This window comes from Apus apus, chromosome 26 (genome assembly GCF_020740795.1).
Source record: "Apus apus isolate bApuApu2 chromosome 26, bApuApu2.pri.cur, whole genome shotgun sequence".
In the NCBI taxonomy this organism is placed as follows: domain Eukaryota; kingdom Metazoa; phylum Chordata; class Aves; order Apodiformes; family Apodidae; genus Apus; species Apus apus.
Window position 1 is genome coordinate 897,268 of NC_067307.1, and position 6,542 is coordinate 903,809.

Genomic DNA, 6,542 nt, shown 5'->3' on the forward strand with positions numbered 1-6,542 from the left:
AAGCAGCAGACATTTTACTGCCTCCTTGTGCAGCATTATGCCCCATTCCAACTCCTTCGATACCAAGTGCTCTAAGCTTTCTAGGAGATCCTGGGTGCCCTGGAATCAGCAGCTTTACCCTTGTCCGGAGTAGTGGGAGTTAAGAATGTTAAATGACTTAAGGACATACATCCCCATGAGAAAGCCATCCTTTGGGAATTAGAGAGAAAAGCATTTAGAAGCATGTCATATTTTAGTAGAGCTAATCCAAATAAATAAATGAATGAGCTGTTCATCATCTGGAAGAAATAGTGGGAGGAATTCTCTGTACAATATTAGAAATAAGCAGCTCTTGACATAACTCCTCCTGAGCCTGCCAAGTAAGAATACAGCTTCTTGAAACAACACAAGCTTTTCCTCACGTCTTAATGTCAGCTCCTGTGCTGAGTATCTACTGGCTTGCAAAGGAAAGGGCTTGAGATAAGGTTAGGTTTTACAGCATAGGCCCTTGAAAGGACACCTTGCTGTTCTTGAGGAATCAGTTTATTCTTCTCTCATTCAATATGAAGTCCCCAATGTCAAGAGAATTTCAGTCTTCTGTGTCTTTTATCCATGCATGAATGAGATTTATTTTCTCCTGCAAACACATATTTGCAGCTAGAACATTCGACATTTTGCAAAAGTAAAATAAGATCCTTAGAGTTCCTGCAATACTGTTGTTTTGCACAGTCCTGGAAGCAGAAAACAACCTCAGAGTGTAAATGCACTTCACACAGCCAGGATGCTAATCAAGCAATGCTACTCTAAATAAATGTCAAACTCAAAAGAGTAGATAGACCTAAGCCTGTGTTTTGTGTAGACAATTCAGAGGGAGAACAAGGCAGCTAATTTTCCCCCGTTTTTGGCCCTGTTCTCATTGCATTAGACCTACTGCATCATATCAGTACAACCAGGAAACCTACTGCGAAGAGTCCATTTACAGATCTTGCTAATCTTGCAGGATCAAAAGTAAAATCTGTACAAGTAAGAACCATGTCTTTGGGCAGATGCACTGGTATTTATTCAGACAATACCAGTCTGATGGAGCGATGTCAGAAAACACAAAAAGTGTAAAAGGCTTGGTAAAGTTGGAAGCTTTTCCTGGGTATAATAACCAAGAATACTTCAGGTCCCATAGGTGCCAGTAAATTTACCTTGCAGCCCTTGCTGCCTAAGATATGTATCTTACAGGTGTTCTTCAGTGATAATATATCATATCAAGCAGAGAACTTGCTTCTCTCAGCCTAAAACAAATGAGTATGCAGGAATAAAGAAAGTGAAGCTGAGAGTTCTCAACTCAGACTGCAGTGGTCCTGTAGACATTGAGAAGACACTTGAGTTTGGAAACACAGTGGTTTTTTTGTTTGTACCTAGCTTAGCTGATAAACTCAATCAAATAGTTATTTGTTCTCCCCCACAAATGCTGCGTAAGATACAGAATGTCCCTAACAGGTTAAAATTAGAGAAGAATTTAAATAAAATCCCTGGACCTAAACCCTTCTTTCCAAAAGCATGCACCCAGCAAATCTGTAGCATTATGCCATTTTTAGTGTAAATAAAAAACCACACACTCCACCCCTTAAAGCTTTTATTAGGGTTTTTCAATAAAGTCTAGAATTTGAAACTGGAAGTGTTGAAATACCATGAAAAAATATTCTCATGGTACTTCAAGCCAAGACCAGAAGCAGAAAAGCTGGAAATCTCATAAGAAAGTCACATGAGACTCATGGCCAAGGTTTTCAGTCTCATGGGGTTCAAATACATGGGACATTTATTTCAACAAACCTGAGCTCTAAAACATTCTCAAAAACACCCGCTGAATTGAGCAAGACTAGCAAGATTTACAACCTTCACTGAACACATATGACCGATTTACTTACTTTATACTTTGAACCAATAAGGTCATTTGTGCCACCTCTCCCTTGGAGCTGGGAGACTTACAGAGTCTCCAGTAATTTTAGACTTTTTGAGGTTTCATGATGTCAGGCAAAAGGTTCCTGCAGAGCTACACAGGCTGACACAAATGGATTAGTCATTTAAATCCTGAGCAATTCTGAAGTAACAATATAATCTGAATCTGTAAAATGAGGATAAACTGCTCGTGGAAGTATCTGGATAGACAGGACTGGATAGTCACCTTTGTAGCACAGCACTCCTGTCTGAGAGAGACACAGGCTGGAATAAAGAAGCATGGGTCTCAGCTTCAAACAGATGCTAAAAGATCTCTCTCTGTCCAGTGACTCAGAAAAGTACCCAGACCAGTGTGGTCCCAGCCACACCTCTGCTGCTGTCACATTTGCCAGCAAAAACAAACATAATTTGTTTGGCTCACTTAAGAGAATTTCTGCATTAAAACTGCTCTGTTCCCTTGTTGCAAGCAGGGTCATAGGCATTTGTCATCTTTATGGACATTTAGACTGATGAGTCTCAAAAAACCATAGAAGGAGCTCTAAGAAAAAAAAAAAAAGTACAGATTTAAGCAGCCCATACTTTTCTGTTATTTGTAGTGAACTTGGCACTGGTAAAAGAGCTGCAGCCACAGAGGCTGAGTGTTTCTGCCTATCTAAAGAGAAATAGTAGAACAAGAGATTTCCCAGTGGCTTCACATGCATCCTCACATGTATAGTGTTTCTACAATCAGGACTCCGTCATGTGAAATCCTGTAGGAGCACAGAAAGTGGTCAGGTGGGAAGTAAGAACAAAGTGGAAAGCCATGATTTTCCCCTCAAAGCCCCATCCACTGGATGACACAGACCTGCCAATTGATGTGCCCTAAAATCTTAAAGGGCTGCATATGACATGCCAGCCTTCCACTATTTTTTGGTGACAGCAACAGTTGCGATTCCCATCCTGTGTGGAACAGATAGTCTCTGATGTAAAGAGTTGAGAGCTGCCAGCATCATCTAGATGACTTTTAATTTACACAGGTTGAAGCTAAGCAGATCACCAATCTCTCTTCCTCATAGAGCAGGGAAAGTTCAGTAAACCCATTTCCACTGTTACTGTTAATTCAGATTTAAATCCCAAATACTGAAGATCTGCCCACTACCCAAATAAACCATTTCTCTTTTTTTTTTTTATTTAAGATTTCTCTGCCAATTCCAAGGATAATTTATGCATTGTGTAAAAGAATATTTTCCTTTGTAAGCCTTTAATGTCTTGAAAATCCATGGCATTGAAAAGAGAAGAGATTAAGATAGGAATATTTCTTGCTTTTCTACTCACCAGACTCAGCAAATGGATTTCATAAAGCTTCTTCAGTCTTACTTGCTAAATTCCCCTGCCTGACCTTTTCAATTTTCTGAAAGTTAACTGTGACAGACTGGAGTATCACAAACCACTTGACGGCAGTTAAGAAAAGATGTCATTTCTTTATTGAAGTGGAAGTTGCTTAGTTCTCAGTATCACTGTTGGTCTCAGCTTAACTAATGCTCATGTTTCAATGGGTTTTTATTTGGAATTCTATTTTAAGATAAAGCTACTGAGGACCAGAATGACTCAGTGATTTGCTCAAGGAAGATTTCAGCTGTTCCATGCTGAATCCATGCCTGGTAATTACCTCCTTTACGATGTCTTTGCCCGCTTTCTTGTCTTAATATTGTTTGGATAAGCAAGACAATGCTGACAACACGCTGAACAGCACAGGCTGTTGACACTAATTATTTCTGGATAATCACTGGTGACAGGGCCAAAGAGCAGAAACAGTCTGTCTTCAAGATGCTGCACTAAGCTCAAGGTTTATGTGAACCCCGCACAACATAGTTTCATTGTCAGAAGGAAAAGGTATGCAATAGCTCATGAGAACTGTTGTAATGAGGCAGCTTTGTGTATCTGCTCCCTCTGCTTGCTGCAGACTCATACTGACTTCTTCATCATCCTTCTGCACACTTTAAGTCTCACTAGCTTATCAGCCTTTAAGTTGTTTCCCAAGAAGCCCAGGAGTCAACTCGTTCTTTCTATGACTTAATCTACCCAATATTTATTCTGCTTCTTGCCTAATTATAGTGAGACTCACAGGGAGAAGGTTAGACTGTCTGGCCAGACTAATCCTATCTTTTCCTATCACTGCCCTTATGGAAACAAAACCTTCTCCATCTGCAAAAGGGAGCTAATCCATAAGCACAGTCAACTATTACTTGAAGATATTCCCAAGCAGATTGTTTAATATATGACAGTATTATGAAAACACAAGGTGCTACAGTGATAGTTTGAGGTGCAATGAAATAAAGATCTTCCACCCAGCCTGATAAATGTAATTGAATCATTTCTTTCCCAGGAGGAGATTAAGCATTTGTATTAGGGATTCAACTATAATGTCATGCCTTCCACACAGAGCATGCTGTGTATTTCTCATACTGACAGAGAAGAAAAATAGCAAGCATGAGCTAAGGGGAAATGAATTGCTAAAGAGGTGAGCAATGTATTGCAAGCAACTATCACGTAGAGAAACAGCCCATCTTCTAGTGCCACAACATGCTCAAAGGTGTAGTTAATGCAGGTTTCTGTCTGTTATACTGAGCTCAAAACCCAGGCTAACAAATACCCTCTCCTTTAGCATCACAGCAACAAAGTTCTTTTTCAGAATCAAAAATGTCCAAGTGTTAATACTGAAAAGCAAAAATAATTTTCCAGTACTACTTGTCTCTACTGAATGACCAGACCTTCCCGTATTGATCCAAATTTCTTTTCTGACCTGCAAAAACAGTCCTTGTAAACCATTTTATGAAATAAGAAAATACAAATCTAGACAGCAATTCAGCAGTTTTCCACTTAAGAAGCAATTCCACTCAGCTCACGAACACAGCGTCATTGTTTTGTGATACGAAACCTCTGCTGAATATTGCTGAATATTCAATTCTCCTTACTGACATTATGGCTGTGGGAAATGTGTGCAAGCTGGTTTGGGCTTTGCTTTGCCAGTCGTTGGTTGCAAAACTGTTTTATTTTTCTTGTGTGCTGCAGCATTTTGCCTGCATGTTGTACGAGTCTGGCTGCCAATGGTTTTTAAAGATGTTTGTTGAAATGGGCACTGCATTTTCTGAACATTATATTCCTATGTCATTGAATTTTCTACGTGCTGTTTTTAAAGGCCTGTTTGTTATCATGTGACATGTTTGAACAGTCATGCCGGACATTTTTTTTGAACAATGTATATGAAACACTGCTAGGTGAACAAATAAATTATTGGGGGGAATGTGCACTTTGTGACATGTGAGCTAAAGTCTGCTTGTTGTTCTGTTGTTTTTCCCCAAAAAGTATTTATACAAATGTGACTTCCCACTTTCAACAAATATTTCACGCAGAGGATGAGACAGACATTCCCACCAATAGTGCTGATCTCAGCGGGTTTTCATGGAAGGAAGGTACAAGGACAATTAAGGAAGCAAACTTGTACTTCTACTATAAAAAGTAAAGAATTCTTTAAAAATTTTGAAAAGAGATTGGAAAGTCCATTTGGGCCCCAGGTCCTCACCAGGCTTATTCAATTTGCTTACAGTAAAACATCATGTCCCAGATGAAATCCAGCCCATTTTGCTGTATTCCTTATAAACAAACACTAAGAGAATAATCTCAGTCAACCCAAGAATGTAAATCCACTGTGGGAAAGAAAATGCTGAATTATTATTTTCCATTATCTATAAGGGGAGAACTGAGACACAAAAGACATATTTCCAAAACAGCAGATGCACCAGGAACCTGAAAAACCCTGACTGTAGCTGTCCTCTCTAAGTCCTCTGGCTTACAATGTGCCTTTACCCTATATTACTTTGTATTGCAATAGGGTCTGGGAGCTTCAGTTAAGGACCAAAATCTTGTCCTTCACTGACACAGCCCTCGCTCTGAAAAATACCCTTCTAAACTTACAGATGGACATGAAAAATGCTGCAACTACAACTAATAACTTGGAACGTCAGAATGTCTTTGTGATCAATAGGTTTAGTCAGATAAAAGAAGCAGAGTGAATTTTAATCAGTGATAGGAAATGTGCTTGGCTTTTAATATAAACCCAGTTCTGTTAGGATTACATCAATGTCTTAGTAATGTGGCTATAGATCCTTCCTGTTACACACTCCCTCACTGTGAACCTGCCAGGTGAGGAGAGGAAAGAGTTACATTTTTTTACTTACTGGATGAGGATTTTATTTTCTGAACCAGGTCATGATTTTCTGACCTTATGGAAGTCAGTGCATTTACCCTGTGTCTAAACTCCTCTGCACAGTGGCTGTGATATATCCCAACTGTGTCAGGAATGCTGAGCCTCATAAAACATCATCAACGATATTGAAAAGCTGACATATGACAGGAAAAAAAAAACCAAAGCCTGTCAGTACATTTGTTTTGTTGCAAGTACATGAACTCAGCAAACTCTGCTTACCCTTTTTTCCTGATAAACTTACCCCACTCCAGTTCCTCAGATGTCTTTGCTAGATTCTCAGCAGCTTCTGTCCACTCAGCCTCATCAATAAATTGGCCCAGTTCCATGGAGCCCCAGGGAAGACACAAGTTCTTGCTGCTCTGCTTAA